General features: G+C 41.0%; 1 protein-coding gene across 1 annotated transcript in view; it reads left to right on the top strand.

The window, feature by feature from the left end:
• The first annotated feature begins 3604 nt into the window (after positions 1-3604).
• tenm2a (teneurin transmembrane protein 2a) overlaps positions 3605-18908 on the top strand; it is a 199840-nt gene continuing 184536 nt past the window's right edge. Inside the window, exon 1 of the mRNA XM_026330623.2 lies at positions 3605-3910. The gene's annotated coding sequence lies outside the window, so the exon portion shown is untranslated. The remainder of the gene's footprint in view (positions 3911-18908) is intronic.

The raw sequence follows: 18908 nt of genomic DNA on the forward strand, positions 1-18908 counted from the left end.
TGCCATACAGAAGTGTTTAGTTCCTCTGAGCCATCAGCTGGGAAATTGCTGAGTAAAAATAAGTGTGTGTGTGTGTGTGTTTCTGTGTACACACATACAGACGTTGTAGTGGGAGGGGGGAGACTCAATTAAAAACCAGCTGTGCCCTATTCCTCTGTAAGCCCTCCAGCATTCCCCACCCCCCTCCTCTCATGTCTCCCATTTTCTCCTTCTCCAATACCCCCTGCCCCAAACCCCCTGCTGCTCTGTAAGCTGCCTGTAAGCTTCTAGACTCATGCCGATGGATCTAATATTTCCCCTGAAAACACACCGCACACATGTGATCGTGCACACACACATAGCCTGCCTCTCAAATATACTGTAAATGCTCATTTGCCCCCCATTGCTTGATGTAATTTGGGCAGACTTGTGTGCCAAGCCAAGCCAGCTCCCCTTCTCTTCTACCACTCGCTCCTACTCCCTGACGTACCTGTTACTGCCTTACATCAGCCAGCTCCCACTATAGCAGGGGACTGAGGGGGAGAGGAAAGAAATGAAAAATGAGGGGAGCAGAAATACAAAGTCAAAGCTTCGTGTACTATAAAGACAAATAAGCAGACAGACGGAGAAAAACAGGCTAAACGAAATGCCCGCAGGCCAGTTAATATGGCCTTAAATAACCAGCTTCATTTTGGGCAGCAAAGGTTAGTGTGAGCACATATTGTCTAGAGATACTGTCTGCTTAACACCCATTATGCTGAAATTAATATTATTGCTGCCTTTTGCTTGTCTTGCATGACTGGAAGTCCATTATGTGTTAGGTTTCCTTTTATTCTTTTTATATTTTGAATAGCTATAATTTTTATATTACGATATAGTGCTGGCCTAGTGAAAAAAGTACAGTTAATAATAGCTTAATAAGCGTGTATCCAGAAGGCAGCGAGAGTGCTTAGCCAGCTAATCAGTGGTAATTCTATAAGTTCAGGTCCTTTAATTAGCTAATTTGCATTTTGAGAATTAATAAAATTGATTATGTAATTAACAGCACAATGCATCTTTTTGGTGTAGTCAGGGCACACATACACCTACAGATACACACTGTATGGAGGGTTAACCCTTGGGGATATGATTGGCAGTGATAGACGTATGGAAGAGAACTCATTGGACTAGGTTAAACAGAACCCTGACACTGACTCTTCTGTAAAGGTGGAAATAGCAGGGAAAACAGTTCACAACCAGAGTGCCGAGTGCTCAAAGACCTCTGAGCATTAACTATATGTATCAGGCATTGATAAGTTATAATGGCTTATGTTAATATTGGCTAGTGATAAAGAAAGTTCAGCTCAGGCATCTGGATGTATAGCACCTAAAAACTTGGCTTGTGTTATTTTTTTCCTCAACATGTTTTGAGTAACACATTTATTCAATGGTCACTTTTTATCACACTCCATCACATTTTGAAAGAGCAGTTTCTTTGTAGTTATGGCACTTGGTGAATGGACAGACTAGAAATACTAGGTACATTTATAAAAAAAAAAAAAAAAAAAAAAAAAACCTGGCAAGAGATTTTCTTTGTTTGATTTATAAGAGAAAATCAATTTGCCTAACATTAACTTTTTTTACCTAAAAAAAAAAAATACAAGGTGAATTGCCAGTGGTATTTCAGATATCACTAGAGGCCCTTGGTTTTCCCTAATGTGGTAAAAGACAGGATGGAGGATTGCCACAACTGATCCTGCATTACAGCAGAAGGAGGCCCATGGGCAGCCTGTAGGCAGAAGCTGGTGGCTGTCTATGCAGAGCTTGATTTTAAACCGATGGGCAAAATTGTCAGTCACCAATAGGCATCAGTTTCTGGGTGGTCTAATCTGGGTTTGCTCATTGGCAGATCTCCACATCTATGCTTATTGCCAGCATGTTGGCCTGTTATAGGACATATTAAGGCTAATCTCTAGGTGTGTCCATATGCAAGGACTTAAGTGCAGACGAATGGAAAGGGCAGATTTAATACTGCTGACATCATTACTTCCAAATCCGCACTAACGTTCTGGGAGATTAGGAGGTTAGGGAGGGGGAGCTGCTTGTTTCTAATACAAATTCTTTATCATATTATTATCACATACATATAATAAACTAACTAATGGAAATGATGATACATTTTGTCAACAACCTTATATCTTAAAAGAGCTATACTCATATGATCTGCTTCAAGAAGGCTCCACAATAGACAGTCTGAGGAAACTATACAGCTGTGGACAAGCTGCACTTGCATGATTAAGAATGGGTATCGGCCCAAGTCAAAGCCTTGCTTTTTTTTTTTTTTTTTTAGGTTATCACTTGGGGACTTTAAAATGATTCAGTACGCCATCCTACCCTCATCTGCATTTTTCATCTTGTACTGCACCTGTGTTACCCACTAGAGATCCAATGACTCCCTCCTCTTCCCCTTCAACCTTCGCTCTGGATTTAACCACGCCATCTGTGAATTCAAATTTGATATTTTACTTATCCTATAAGCTAACACCTTTATTTGTCTCAATCTGTATATCAGTGGCAAGCAGGGTAATGTGTTGCTAAACAAAAATGCCAAATGAAACAGTAAAAAAAAAAGTGGGAGGTTTATGTCCCCTGCCTATCCCCAGTTATGCATAAAAATGCCTCTGAAATGAAATCTTTATCAAAAGAGCCACAAGGTTCTCCTTACAAGGTGCTTTCAAATAAGCAGGCGTTATTATCATACCTCCATTGGGAAATATGCATTTACTGCTCAGAGAGTGAGAGGCAATAGGGTAACTGTTAACAATGTTTTCCCTAGTTATGGTGCATAATTGCATGCTTCTGTTATTGCACCTTTCTATTGCTGCTAATACAGAGAAAGCCCATTAGGCAGTGGGCTAATGTGAACAGTAGCCTGCAGTGCAGTGGGTGCACTGCTTAAAAAGAGATGCATGAGGACCACTGTAATGAACACTATATGCCGCGGAAGGAGGGAACTAAGACCCAAAGCAGACATGTTCAAGCCATGAAAAATACAATGAAACTTATCTCCGCCTGTTAGGCTGTAAATATATGTGCTAATGTGCCTGCTGTCGCCTATTTGGCATAATGGAACTGACCTTTTATTTCCTTAAAACACGTAAAGTAGTCATATAATAATGTGCAGAGTGGTGTCACAGCGTGGTATAAAAAGTACAGTAGAATAGGCTACATTATGTCATATTTAAGAACTCATTATAAATATATATAACTGTGATATACTGGCCTACATGTTCATTGATTTAAATTACTGTAAAGATATAAGCACTGTAAAGACTGATTACACTTTAAACTGTAATTGCTGTCACCGCTGAACTCTGCATGTCGCCCTGTAGGGATAGTACAGCTGCAGCCAACTGTCCACAGCGGATTGCTTTCCACATGCGCTGACAATGACCACTGACTTGGCTTAGCCGTGAACGCGCGCTCCACGATCCTCGGTCATCCCCTCTGTACTGTGTGTGGACGGTCGCTCTCCGGGTGCCGCTGCGCGCAGCCTTCACTGATCCCCAGCTGCTTACGTTCGTAGCCGGTCTGAAGAGAATCAGCGGAAGACGCGCCGGTTGCGCCCAGCTGCGTTCGTCCGGTTTCCGTCCATCTTCTGCCAGTCAGCAAAGATCCCATGTAACGACTATCAGCGCGGAATGGATTGCTCCGTTTAAGTATTTGTTGAGATGTTGCACTGGAGGGTTATAGCCTGCCCCCTACATCAGCTCACCCCCCGTGCTCTCATCTCACTCTGTATGTAATAGCGGCTTGTCAGGACAGACAGGGCAAAGAAAAGTATGCAATAAACAAGTGACAAGTAGCTCCGGGCTGTTCGATTCGAGGGAAGGAAAAGTTCAAGTTGAAGAAGGAGGATTATGCAGTGAGCGCCGCACATAGCTGGAAACAGGTACGTGATATTTTAAAAAATATATATACCCCAAAGGCAACAATGCTTTACACGCTCCTGTTGTTTACACACCAGCGTCTGTGACCACAAACAGTACATGTGTGTACGCAGTCAGTTGTTATGGCAAGTAGGGAGGGCAGCGCAAAGCGATGACATTGAGGTGTCTTTTATCGAAATAACATTTATGGTCCTCATGTGTGCCCGCACTTGGCTGACATTGTTCACACAGCGCTCCCTCCGTGTGTCTGCACTGTCGTTTGCGTATTATTTGTCAAGCTGTCTGGTTAATAGTTCCTGGGCAGACATGACCTTATGAGAATTCGCGGTGGAGTTTGTGGTTGGAGAGGTTTGCAAACAACACATGTGCACGGCATGCCAAACACAAACATCTCTGTGAGATCCCCGATGATCACGCGTGTCTACGCTGAGTGGAGCTCCTCTGTCTTTAGAGGGTCAAGGTGCAACGTTAGACCTGTCGTGTTCAGGGGGCAGGAGCTCGGCTAACCTTCCTCTCCGGCGCGCTTATGGTTACCGCAGCGCAGCACCCTCAGCTCATCGCTCTCCGTACATGCGCGAGAAAGTGAGTTTACCTTTAAAAAAAAAACACACACACACACACAAATGAAAATGATGCTTTCAGTACATCATGACAAAGATGGAGTTAGCGCTGGGCTTTAATTGGCTGCTTGACCTGTAATTACCGCTCGTCTTCTCAGGACGGCCACATCGCTTCGTCGCCGCGGTGCGTCAGCTGCCGCCTCATCCTGCCTCTGAACGTTTTATGAGTTAATCTGTTCAAAAGCACCAATTATTCCACTGCACTTTATATTTTCTGCGGTCTTGGCATTCCTTAATAGCTTACCTCCTTTCTTACATGCTCTCATAGACTGGATTACAAATAATGCATGGTGTTGTGCTTTATGGAGAGCTAAATCAAAGGTCCAGGCAGTGTGTGTCTGCTTGAGTGTTGTGCTGAATTTTAATATCTTTCCTCTGCTGCCATGCTCTGTGTTTTTTGGTGACAGAGAGGCTGAAAGCCACGGCCCAGCTGGCTCCCCTCAAGCTGCAGTGAGGACCATAACACTGCAGGACGCAATCATTCAGGAATGAATATTCATTACTGGGCATAAGTGGGACTAGTAGTTAGGGATTTAATGCCATATGCATGTGCAAAGTTTAATGTTGCATTAGAAAAACTTTTGGAGTCAGTTGTGTATCAAGAAGGGTGTCAAGGGATAAGGCCCACACACCAGCTGTAGATCCCAGAGCCTGGCAGGCGTCAGCACCTTATGACATGAAGAAACACACAGATGCCACACAGATCTTGATGATGAGGCGTCCTGGTGAAATTCACACTTCAGTCTAACCGGTACACTTTCTCTCTGTGGTCCTTCTATCTCCTCCTCCACCTTTAGCGCTCGTCAAACCTGCCCGTGGCCATGTGATCTCTCACGCTCTTTGATCTCTCTCCCGCTTTCCATTTCACTATCTTGAGCTTTTGACAGGGGTATATAAATCAAAAGGAGCTCAAATCCCTCAGATTGTCTTGTGATCATTACTGACACGTGTGCATATGGAAACAAGCGCACATTGGGCACTTAAACTATGTCTGTTTTACTCACACAGAGAAGTGCACACGCTCAGCTGCCTTTCTCTGTGAGTCTGTGACTTGCCAGGCATAATCATTTGTGACCAGTGTGTGTGTGTGTGTGTGTGTGAGGGTGTGTGTGTGTGTGTGTGTGTGTGTGCACATGTGTAGTGAACCAAAGTCTTAAGTGCTAATAGGTGCTCACACTGGACAGCAGCAGGCCGTGTCAACCGCAATCTCCAGACAAGCCCTCAGAGTGTCCCATTTGGCATGGACACACACACACACACACACACACACACACAAGCACAAACACAAACAGGCTTGAGAGGTTTAGATTTGACTCAAGGGTCTGAGCACTATGGGCACTCTGAGTCCATGTCCTTGTTGGACCTTCACATCTATTCAACAAGATTAACTTTATGCTGTTACCATGGAGATACACTGTAAATTGACTTGTACGCATGCAAACATTTATGCACATGCAGGACATTAGTTCATTTACAGGTGCATATGATCAGAGAATGAATCTCTTTCTTCGAATCTATCTTCTTTTTTCCTCTTTATCTTCCTCTATGTGGGTTACGTATTTATACATACATTTTACTGCAACACCTGTGAGGCCTGGAAAGAGGCGCATCAATCTTCATTAGACTGAAATGAGGCTGGCCCTGTTGAATAAATGACTCTCACTAAGTGTGTGTGTTTGGCTGTGTGTTTGGCTGTGTGTTTACGTGTGTGCTTGTGTTGAGCCCTGTTGCCCGCTCTGACCCGGCTGACAGATGACTGCAGTGATTTCCAGGTTTCAGCAGATTAGAGGATTAAAGACTGAAGGCTTCACACAATAACCCTAATGCATGTGCACGGTGGCAAACGTGTACACAGACACAAGCACATCAAACACACACACACTGTGGGGCTGATCAGAGGTCAGTAGTATCCAGTGTGACCCCTCTGCTTTGTGTAGTCCTCCGTTGTGCACATTGGACTATTCACAATCACACAGGCAAACAGATGGAAAATAACATTAGAAAACCTCAAGGGCCTAATCTCACTAATGCCATTTTCACACTACAGGCGTGACCCGTATTGGTACTGAGAGCTTAGTTAATGTGTTTTGTCCTTCCCAACCAATTCAGAACCTACTCAGTGTTAGATAATGAACCCGCACAGTGGGCTAAATGTTTGTGCCTTGGCCAGTGCAATTTTGTTGTCGATTTGGAGCCAAAAGTCTCTTTCAAACGCAAAATAAGTGCCATTGTGTTTGCGGGCTTAAATTCTGTCAATGACAGCTACATTACAGCATATGAATAATGTCATATTGAAAAGCTGCTTATATGTCTTTCAGGTATAATTACCCGAGAGGCAGTACTGTGACCCCTGTTTATGGGATGTTCATCTGTTGACTGGTTTGGTTATGGAAATGGGTATTTGCTGCACCATGTTCAACATTTTTCCTTTACCTGGACATTTTAATAAGGCGGGGAACACTAAGCCCTGTTGCTGCTGACAGTGCAACCATAGCAACATTAGCCAGTTTTAAAATACCTTAAAACCACCAGATCTAGTTGTGGGAGCCAAGTTCAGATTTTTTTTTTTTCCATATGTAAGGATAAAGCAAAGCAGCCTATCATTTATATATATGTATATATATATGTATATATATATATATATATATATATATATATGTAATGTTCTGTTTTCAAATGGTTCCGAGCTAAATAGAGGTGGGGACATGATTGTTATTTTATCAGGTAAAATCATTTTTGAAATAGAGGAAATACTACTGTTGTATGGTACATTAAACCTTAGCACCTCATCATTTGGGGCAAAACAGCATAGGTGGTAATGGAGGCAGAGACAACCTTTTGTCACCACTGATTAACTAAGAACGCTGACCTTTAGAGATTGGTGAGGTGGGTGAAAATGATGGTCTTTGTGACAGAATATGAAGATAAGATAATATTGTTTATACTGCTGCTGTAATTGTCAGGACATGTAGGTAAACAGACAATGCTATGCTTTCTGGTATATCTCTATTAGTGTGTTCAGTCCATCCTACTACTCCCTCAACTATTTCACAAGCTCATGACTTTTTCGAAGCCAGAAATACAATCAACGCAGTGTCATAAATCCACAGCTAGATAGAAAAACTGCTCTAGGAATGGTTCCATTCCTATTATATTGCCCTGGTTTGGCCTCCTGCAGAGTAGCTTTTGGGTGGTATGAGATACAACCGTGCCAGAAAGGCAATGATGACGAAGGACCAACTTGGTTTTCCCCTTCATTTCTACAGCATCCATCTAGCTGCGCACTGCTTACTGTCCCCCTTCACATTTTGCCGCTCTGGCTGTCTAGTCCTCAGTTTGATCCATTCATGCTCCATTGTCCTCTCTGTTTCATATTTCAACATTTCAACTCTCAGATTTAATTTGCTCCTTCGGGGAGCTTGCCAAGGCATATGTAGGAATAGCATGCTGTGGTTTTTCAAGAGGCTAAAATTACAAAGACTTGATGATGAAGTAGCTAATTACATTAATTGTAGTAACTGATTAATTGGACGTTAGATCAGTAGAAACCACAGAGTATGAAAAAAGTCTGCCTTGCTGGAAAGACGTTTTAAGACTTAAGGCTTTTATAGATTTTTTTTTTCTTAAGTGATTGTAAGGCTGAATTCAGTTAAATTTGGTAAATTTTTACACATCATTTTAAGACCACTGCAGCAAAAAATGTAGATTAAAAAAAGTTTGTTAGTTTAAATCTTTTTTTTATTGGTTACCCTATTTGACAGTACGTAATACTTTTGTTTAAATGACTTGTTCCTTGATCACATTTACACATCGCATCAAATCTAATATACACTCCATGGTACATACAGCTGCTGTGATAAGAGCAGAGAGAATCAGTATAAGTTGATGTGGTTGTTTTTTGGCTGCCTGGTCTTGGTTTCACATTATTTAATGAAAGCAGAAGTAGAGAAGACCATAGTGTGTACTGCTCTGCCACTAAAATAGAGCCCTTGATATCTCATTATTGGGAGATCATTATTACAATGATTCTCAGAATTGCTGCCAAGACACGTATTATAAGAAGTGAAATTAGCCATCAAGACCCAGACTTAATGTGAAAACAATTATAGATGAGGTAGTTCAAGAGATAAGTTGAGACTTTCAAATATATAATGATCAGTGTTTTTTGGAGCTAGAATCAAGCAAACAGTGCTGGTGTTGTGTGTCATTTCATCATTGGCTTTAGCTTTCAGAGTCATTACTTTTGAGGACTGGTAATGACTGAACTTCCTTAGATGTGTATGAAATCTGAAGCCTATGAGCCTATTCCTTCCAGCACTCCCTTACAATACCCTATGTGACCTTTATATGGCTGAAAATGTTCGATGTAGCTCAGATCACACTGTTCACTATAATGTAGTGACTGTATGCATGTGTTTGTTTGTGTGTGTGACAGCTGACATTAGCTGTGCTTTAGAGAAAGTGATACTTGTAGAGAGCAGCCTTCATCTTACATCCCATGGATCTTGTGTTTTTGTTTTTGTTTTTTTTTTTGTTTTTTCTTGTTGGAAGCGATGGCAGAGTGGGATGATATTTACTGCATCTGCCTGACAGCTGACCGACTGGTTTTAACTCATCCTTCTCACATGCTCATGGCATTTTGCTGTGAGCTTCCTGGTTAGAGTTGAGCAGAGGTAAAGAAACTGACTTAAGAGGCTGCAGCCATAGATAATGGATAGACCCAGTGTGTGTCAGTGAACAATTTAGGAGAAAATCTTCTCACCTTGAAACAAAGATAACAGTTACTGCTTAAACACTTGCAAAATCCTACTTTCTTCAATTGGTAAATTACAGTACATGTATAGTCACTTTATGGTACTGTTTTATACTGTTCATTGCAACAGATTATGTCCAGAGAAAAGCCAGTAGTTCAGTCCTTTTGGCCAACAAAAATGATTTGAGAAATCTATGGCATATCCTGGGCCACTCCTGGGACATCAGCCCAGACCGCCACCCCACTCCCCAGTATATAAATAGAGCTGTCAATTGTCAGCAGTGTAGATAGTGTGGTTTATGAACGATTGTGGGTGAGCAACTAAAAATGGCAAAAGGTTCATGATCAGTTTTACACCTTCTGTCTTCTTCATTATTATCCCTTATTGTGTGATTTCTGCACTGCCTTTGCACATCCTTGCTAGGCAAGGATGGATCGTGAGAAATTGGGCCCCTGAGCACAGAGATTTAAGGCGGCCCTATATTTCCTACATTTTTAGGTGCAGCCATGTGATTTGTCATCAGTTTGTGTGTTTTTGTGGTTACTATGTCTCTTTGCAGTTTTTTTTTTTTTTTTTTACCAATTTTGTGCCTATTCTGACTCATTTTGGATCTCTTCATAGTCATTTATTTGTTTTGTTTGTGTGTTTTTTGTTTTTTGTTTTTTTTATGTGAGGTTCTTTATATTTTGGTCGGCACTTTGCAGTTTCACAGTTGAATCTCTTTGTAGCTGTTTTTTATACATTAATGAATATAGCAGCTTCTGTCCCAGCTGGTTAGATTCCTAACCATGACCCAGCATTGGACATCAAAATGGAATCAGACTGTAAAACAGAGACAGAGGCAAATTTTAAAAAAAAGCAAAAAATGTATTCCTTGTGTAAAGATTGGCTCACACAGCTCCTATTGTGTTGTGGCAATTACATATAATGTAAAGAATGAGGCCCAGGCATGGCTGGCAACATTGCATATGCAGTTGGTGCACCGACGTTCTGTGCTGAGACACTAAAAAACACAGTGTGTTGAAGCACAACTTATGTTGCGATAAGTGTGTGGAGACCACAGCTCCCCTCCTCTCAGCATTTCAGTGCCAGGCAGTGGCAAATGGCGGCAGTGAAGAGGTAGAGATTATAATTAAATTCAACGTTGCATGTTGTGAAAGAGGGGGCGGCACAGTGCATTAGTGGTTACACTGTTGCCTCACAGCAAGAAGTTTTCTGGTTCGAAACCCATCAGGGACCTTTGTGTGTGGAGTCTGCATGTTCTCCCTGTGCTTGTGTGGGTTTTCTCCAGGTACTCTGGTTTCCTCCCACAGTCCAAAAACATGTATGTCAGGTTGATTGGTGACTCTAAATTGCCCATAGGAGTGAGTGTGAGTGTGTGAGGTTGTTTGTCTCTATGTGGCCCTGTGATGGACTGGTGACCTGTCCAGGGTGGACCCCTGCCTTTCACCCACAGAGAGCTGGGATAGGCTCCAGCAGATCCCTGGGACCCTAAATAAGATAAGATAAGAAAACCTTTATTTGTCCCACAATGGGGAAATTGCATCAGCATAGTTCAAGTACACAACAGAGTGCCAATAGTAGCAAAGATGTAAGATAAATAAGAAATCAAAAATATATAAAAAAAATACTAAGTGGGATAAAACTATAAAGCTACAAAAGCTATAAGTGTGTACAATATGTGCCTATGGGTATGTACAGTATATGGACATCGATGGATAAATAAATAAATACCAGATAAAGTGACTACAGTATATTGCACTGATGGTGATTCACCTTATAATACAGTATGTGCACATGATTACAGCAGATGGATGACAAACGTACAGTGTTAGTCATCTTCATTGTAGAGCCTGACAGCAGCAGAAGAAAAGACCTGCGGAATATCTCCGTCACACAGCGAGGGTGGATCAGTCTGTCACTGAAGCTGCTCCCCAGGGCAGACAGGGCATCCTGCAAGGGGTGAGACTCATGGTCCAGCATAGATGTTAGTTTAGCCAGGACCCTTCTGTCCCCCACCTCCCTCACTGAGCCCAGTACAGAGCTTTACTTTGTGAGGACCTTGTCCAGCTTCCTCTCCCTCTCCGTGATTTTGCTGCTCTAGCAGACCCAGGTTCTTATAAGTACCTGGGTATAAGACTCCACTCTCTCAGTGTTCATTCCCTGGATGTTCACTGGCAAGGGGAGAGTAGACCGGCATCTGCGGAAGTCCACCACCATCTCCTTGGTCTTCCCCGCATTTATGAGGAGGTGGTTCTGCTGACACCAGTCCACGAAGTCCTGCGTCAGTCCTCTGTACTGCGTCATTGTTGATATATATAGATAATGGATGGATGTTGTAGCTGTTTTTCACTAAATCTCAAATAATCATAAAGAAAAAGACCTGAACATAACATAACCCAAACTGTACTGTCTGTTCCCGGTCCGTTGGGATGACTGCAGACAGCATGAAATGTATAATTGTGAAGCTAAGGGCAACAAATACAAAACGTTAGTCTTTAGCCCTTTAAGATAACAGTTCAGACAGATCTGAACCAGTCTTGCTCATCAGTGAAGGTGGGGACTCAGGATGGAGTGAAGTTACTCACTGCTTTCACATACCCCCTTTTCAGAATGATGTTTTGGGTCAAATGTGTGAAATGAGCCAATAGCGACCTTTGAAGACGTTAAGAGACGTACGCCTGATCTTGTGAAGATCATGGCTGTCAGATGTTATATGAAGGCAATAAAAATGTCTGAAACATATTGGTTTAGACATGGGGAAATATAGAGGAAGATTGGAAAAATGATCTGATGGAGTGAGAGGTGTGGGAGTGTGATTGATAGTGGGGTACCCTGAGTTGGGTGGGGTTGCACTGGTGGTGTGTGTCAGGTTTCAAATGCATTTTTTTTCATTTGTGATGGTGCCGTCTTCAAGCTACAACAGGGTGTTAAATTGTTTTATAAAAGTTTAGTTAACCTCCTAGTCAGTCAGCAGAAAATAAATCAGTGAGTATTTGATATCTTTCAGAGCTGTCGCATATTTTCTGGTTTCAGCTAGTTAGTTTCTGAGAAATTTTATATGATTAATTGAGAAAATAATCAGCAGATTAATCAGTAATAAAAATAATGTTCAGTTAAGGGCTCATCATCTTTCAGTTAAAATTACACCTGCTATACGCTTCTAGCCTGATCCCATTATAAAGTCATTTTGGCCTCAGTGAAGATGCGAAAGCAAGCAAAATGTCTGAGGAGCCGTGCCAGCAATGAATCAAACAGAATTTCTTGGCTGACTTTGTGAAGCTAACCTTTACAAGTAGCCACAAAGAGCCTTCATCGTGTTATCGCAGTGCAGGATTTTCTTGTTAAACTAGTTCCCTTTTTTGTGGAGAGGTGAGCAGCCTCCTCTACAAATTACAAATTCCCCTGCTTCTTTCTCTTGTCTCTTAACTGTGCAGTGAGAAATGGATTTGTCCTCTGCTGCCCATAAGCGGAAGTTCTGCCCGGTTGAGTCATGCCCAGTGAGACTGCCTGGTCGTGGTCATATCTATGAACCCAGTCAGACACTGACCCCTTTGCTCCTTCGGACAGAAGGTGGAGTTAGAGCAATCACTGGTGATGCTTGAGGAACCTCTGTGCCAGTGAACATACTTAATAGCTTGGCCTCTTGCATTTCTAAGTACCATTCAACTGAGGGTCTTCTCTAACCTTGAGTAGTTGACAACATACACTATCTGCGTAGGCACCAAAGTACATACAGTATGCATCTAAGCACACACAGATATGCAGCCCACACTTACAATATCAGCAAGGAATTACCACAACTTTCCTATTTACTGTACTCCCTTACCCTTGAATTGTGTGATCATTCAATTCCATGCGTTTCACAGCCAATGGAATAACCACAAACTCTGTGCAGCAGCCAATGAATTCTTGAAAATTTTGTGTACCTTCTATCCTTCTATTGCTTATCCCCTTTCTCTTTCTCTGTGACTCTTTCTAAGCAGATATGCCTAGTTACAGTCTAAAATGGCCTTGTGAAGGAGGACGGGAGTTAAGATGGCATCCCCAGAGACTTTTCAGAGAAGTAATTTAATAAACTGTGATATTTTCCCACTCCACAAGGAAAAGGGAATCGGCTCAGAAAAGTAATGAAACTCAGCAGTTGAATTTTTAATATTAAAGAATCAATTTCCTCTACTTGAACATAACCAAGGAAGGCTCTTTTATTGCAAAGCATTGACTTCCGACCATCTTGTTCCCACAGTGGGGATGTGTAAAGGCTTGATCAAAACATTTGTTCAACAGCATCCCCTGGCTCCTACTTGCCCTGCCCTTGCGCATTTGAGTAGCAGCTGTAAATATAGGTTGTCCTAATCACAGTCATTGCTCGGCAAGTGGAATAGCAACTACCTCACATGAATAGCTGCATGTCCTTGTTCATTAATAATAAAAGTATGAGGACAAAAAGCACAATTAAAATTCAGGCACCAGTGAATCTGCAAGTCAACATCTGAGTGTGTGCTGATACAGATTCAATTTGGTGTGAAATTCAAATTTGATACGCACTTTAAAATATGTGCTTTTATGAGGTTCTCCAATGTTTGAGTTTATTCAGAGTGAAAGGAATATTTTTTATATCAGTATCACAATATAATAAATATATAGGCACAGTTATATATAAAATAAATTAGCTGACTTTCGAAGCTATGATTTGTGTTCCACTGTTTCAAAATATTGAATTACTGCCAGCACAACCTTCAGGATAAATCTAAGTGATTCCTAGTAGCTTAGAATATAACATTCTTTCCATCTAATCTGAAGCTATCTGACAGGCAGTTAGCTCGTACAAATCATTAACAAACACTGACTAGGGAATGTTAAATATAAACCATGGCAAAGTTACAATTGTCCATGCTCTGTCTGGCAGTATAGTTGAGATTTTACTACAATCTTCTACAGCATTTGAAAGATCATTATATTGGTCACTGGTGTTTGATAATTAGCTCTGTTTCCTACCTTGCACAGTTCTGTCAAGGCTGTTCGCTGTTTGTTTACTGCAGATAAGCAATGATGCTCCTTTTACCCTGACTCCATCGCTACATGTGAGACAGAGAGAGAGAGAGAGTGAGTGAGTGAGAGAGAGAGAGAGAGAGTGAGTGAGTGAGAGAGAGGGGTCAGGTGATGATTTATGACCGCGATGCTGCATTCCTGCACAGGATGATTAATCTCTTCTGGGAACACTTCACGAGTACAAGTTTAACCTACCTCGGCCTTGCACACACGTGTACGCACACACGTCAGTGCACACACAAATACACACGTAAGTGCACACACACTCAGCATGCCTGAGAAAGAGGACATAAATGCAGGGGCAGAGTGCATGTATATGCTTTTGTATGCAATTCATGTGCAACCACCCCACCCCCCACTTACACATACATACAACGCACCCCACCCACACCCATCTCCCCATTTCGTCTCTGCCGCCCTTGTTCATTCTCTCTTTTTTTTTCTCCCTCCTCACTGACCTCAGTGGTGCAATGTCTCACATTCACCCCTCTCCTCTTTCGCCTTGTCCATTCATCACAAACAGTCACAGATGCTAATACTCTCACACAGGAACAGAAAATGAGATAGGGAGGGAGAGCGAGTGAGAGAGCCTCTGTATATCGCCATTTGGCTCCTGTACCAGGGAGCATAAGGCTATAGGATTAGTGCTGCTAGGTGCTAAAAGCTTTAATGTCTTAATAAGTACAGAGAAAGGCAGGCCCTGGCCGTATCTGTGTGACACAGTTTTGTGTGTGTGTGTGTGTGTGTGTGTGCATAGTCAGGTGCTGCAGGCAGGTACGAATGCTCTTTGGCAGTCCTGGGCTGACGCATTGAGCGGATAAGTGTAAATACCACAGGCCGCATCTGAAGCTCTATTACTTGAGAGCACTTCAACGAATTGTTCCACAGTTATACTCATTGAAACACAGAGGGTGGCTGAACACATCTTTATTGTAATGAAGTCATTTATTGTAATGGAGAGCATTTACAGTCAACTGTAGCTCAGATTCCAATGCTTTTGTCATTACAGCGTTCCTGTCTCTTTATTGAGCCTGCTCTCGCTTTCTCACTATGTCACTCTATCTCTCTGGTGACCAGTTTTAGCCTGTGGGCACATTGACCTTCTCTCTCTCTTGAGAGTGGGATTTTTTACAACGGTTGCGACTTTTTTTTTTTTTTTGTTAGGCCCGATGATTTATGACTGAGAAATGTGCTAGTAAAACAGAAATATTTTGAAAAACAATTATTATAGATTTAAGTTGAGTACACATTCTGTTTTTTATTTTATCACTATATTAATCATTTTAAAATCAAAATGGTTAATATGAGCTTTGCAGTAATAATACAGTTTTTAATATCTCAATACACACTGCATGTAGGCTAAATTTGCTATCCTATTTTCTTCAGGTAAAATATGCTCTACATTTATTTATTTAAGTTGTATCCGTACACCTGTGCCATTGATGGTAACACAAAGTGTGGCTTACAAGTACAACAAATACTCCTTGAGCAGCTGTTTTGTCAGAAAAGCAGAACAACTATTCTATCCATTTTGAGTGCAGCCTAACAATTTCACATTTTACTAAAGAAATCAAAAATGATTGAAAGCAATAATTATTTCCTACGAAAGCTTCACAATAAAAGCCATTGCTGCTTTTACTGTGAAACAGCTACAAATGGAATACTGTATTCGAAGTGAACAGTAGATTGTTTGGCTGATAGGGATTAGATATATAAATCCTTTCCTGAGAATCCATTAATGAGGAAAGACAATGTGGCTTCAGTTATTGCTGAAAAAGCTGACCATGTATATCAAAAGCCAGGCAGATCTCAGATTATATTATTAGACCTTAAAAAAATCCACTAATTGTCAACTGAGATCAAAACAAGCTAAAGCCCACACACAACATTAGCATACAGTAAGAGAGCAGTCTGTTTAAACTGCCTTTCCATACATATATCCTTAATGTTGCTAACTGCTATTATATGGCCAACAGCTGGGATTAGATTGCAGCCTATTTCATTAACTACTTGTTATCCTTATCTTTATTTCTACAATACGCTAGGTATTTAAATATAAATTTAATCATTGCTACTATGATGCACAGATAGTACTGAGCATGTTTTAGTCTTGGCTACATTCATACTGCTCCTACTGGGGACTTTTGCCACACCCAGTGTGAGGTGGCTTTCTGATTGGACAGGACAGCTGCTTTGAAATAGCAAAGTATAACAAAAATGAATCTGACTAAACTGCACAATTAGCTGAACATACTGCACTTCTGTTCTAACATAGATCAGGCCATAGAGATAGCGGTGGAGGATGAATACCAGTGGGCAAAGGGAGCGTTCAGTTCAGTAAGTCATATCTAACATACGCATACATTCACATATGCTTGTGTGCACATAGCTCCATCTCTACGGGTGTTAATCCTTTATCTTGCACCAGCTCAATTCACAGCATAGGCTGTGTCCATTATCAAATGTGAGGAGGGAGAGAGAGAGAGAGAGAGGGTAATGTAATCCTTTGTGAAAGTGCCATCGTATCACCCAACCCCACTCAATCCCTTCACCAGCTACAGAATAGATGAATGTCCTGGTTGATTCCAATCTCGTCACACACATATACACATTATACACACACATGTAGACACATACACACAAAATGGCTTGTCTACACCATTCATATTTGATGTTTACCAAAAGATGACAAATAGTAATAATGTGAGTGGATGTTATTGTGCTTTAATGTGCACCCTGATGTGTGTGTGTGAGAGAGAGAGATATTGAGAGAGTCAGTATGAGTTATATTGTAATTTCTGGCCAGAAAAGTCTGTACTTAATTCCCCAGATTTTAATTATGGCCAGGTGTCGTCTCTCCTTAAGATTTCTGTCTGTTTGTATAAGTGTCAGCTCCTGATTGGGCTACTAGTATGATGTGACGTTGTAGATAATAAGGGCATGTCACATCAGAGTGTGCATGTGTATCTAAGCAGAGTGGCCTAGACACTAGCCGTCTTCTGTCTTCTATTTAAGAATATGTCTGTAATTGAGTAGGGAGGTCTGATAAGGAGTACGGATGGCTTTGCTAAGGATGTGTTTTATTCACACTGTGAAGTTATCTAGATCTTTCATGTTTGAATTGGTCCTTTTCAAGTTTTTTCTATTTGATGTTCATATTGAGGATTTACCTTTGCTTGATTAATGGTTTATTCACGGCCATTTTTTTTAGCTTGTTTGGCTTTTCACCATGCTGATTTAATTAATTGTGTTTAGGGTGACTACATTGATCAAGGACTGAATTTGCAGCTTATCCTTCGGGACACCAATGGAACTAAAACATGAAATATACAGCTTTATTACTACTAATATACCAGTAATTGAAATGGTCAAAAACTGACTGATTAGGCAATCTGTCACAGCACTTGAAATAATTATGTTGCTAACTCGCTACAGTATCAATTGATTATGTTATTCGACTTGAGAGTCAGCTATGTTGCAGCCAAATTATGTGCTTAATAAACAGTTATTAGTCCTAGTGCTACCTGGTGGCAGTTGAAGGCTTTTCTTTTTCTCAAGTAATTTAAAATCTGGGAAAGTAAACACTGGGTGACGTGACACTTCTAATATAATCAAATCTTCCTTTTTTCAAACACTGAACTGTCAAAAAGTTTAATTGATTTGCAGCCAGAAATATTTGGTTATGATTTTGTATTTTGCACAAGTTTCTACAAATGTGGTGTTTGAAAAAAACATGAATTTCCATAAATTTATCCCAGTGTGGTCACCCCTAAACCTATGTTTGGTAGAGTTTGTTGGTAAGACAGTACTGCTGAACACACCTACAGTACTGGCGGTCTTTAGTGTAAAAATGACATATTTTATAATTGATCATCGTGTATCTTTTGAGTCAAATGTAATTCTTGTTATATCAAACATGCTCCAGTTTGTCAAGATGGTCAAAATGAAAAAAAGATGGTATTACATTAGCTCTGACTGAGTCATACCTCGCTAGGGCTGTGACAGCAGCTCACAACTCTGTAAATAGACTCTAAATTGGAAATTTGCCTAAAACTTAAATCGCTTCAAACATCATCTGCTGTGAGGTCAGTGTGATATGTAATAAGTCTTAAGTGCAATTTTGGTGTAAAAATTAGGCCTTTGCAGCCCTGCACTCAGACTACATCTTAGAGCAAACAGTCACATCCTTTGCTATTTTCGTGGATTTAGCTTCATGGATTTTCATGGATTTAGTTTGTGAAGGCACCCCAATATAATCACTTAAACTGTCTTCATGTTTATTATGTCTGCCAGTATTTCATTTTTTTCAACATGGATTTTGCAGCCCAGAAAAGACCTAAATCCTGTGAGAGTTTAAGGCAGAACAGGAAAGGAGTCATTAAATGGGGGCGGGGGGTACAGGAGAACGGATGGTAGGACCCTGTGGATTCATGGACAAAGGAGAGAATACAGTGCATTAAAGATCTCAAGGACATTTTCACTCCTTTCTGCATCTCTGATGTCTCCACTTTTCACTCACATGCAGAGACTCATATTATCCTCTTCTTTCCAGCAGCTTTCTTTTTTGGTGCATT

The sequence above is a fragment of the Mastacembelus armatus genome, chromosome 10 (assembly GCF_900324485.2).
Source record: "Mastacembelus armatus chromosome 10, fMasArm1.2, whole genome shotgun sequence".
Taxonomy (NCBI): domain Eukaryota; kingdom Metazoa; phylum Chordata; class Actinopteri; order Synbranchiformes; family Mastacembelidae; genus Mastacembelus; species Mastacembelus armatus.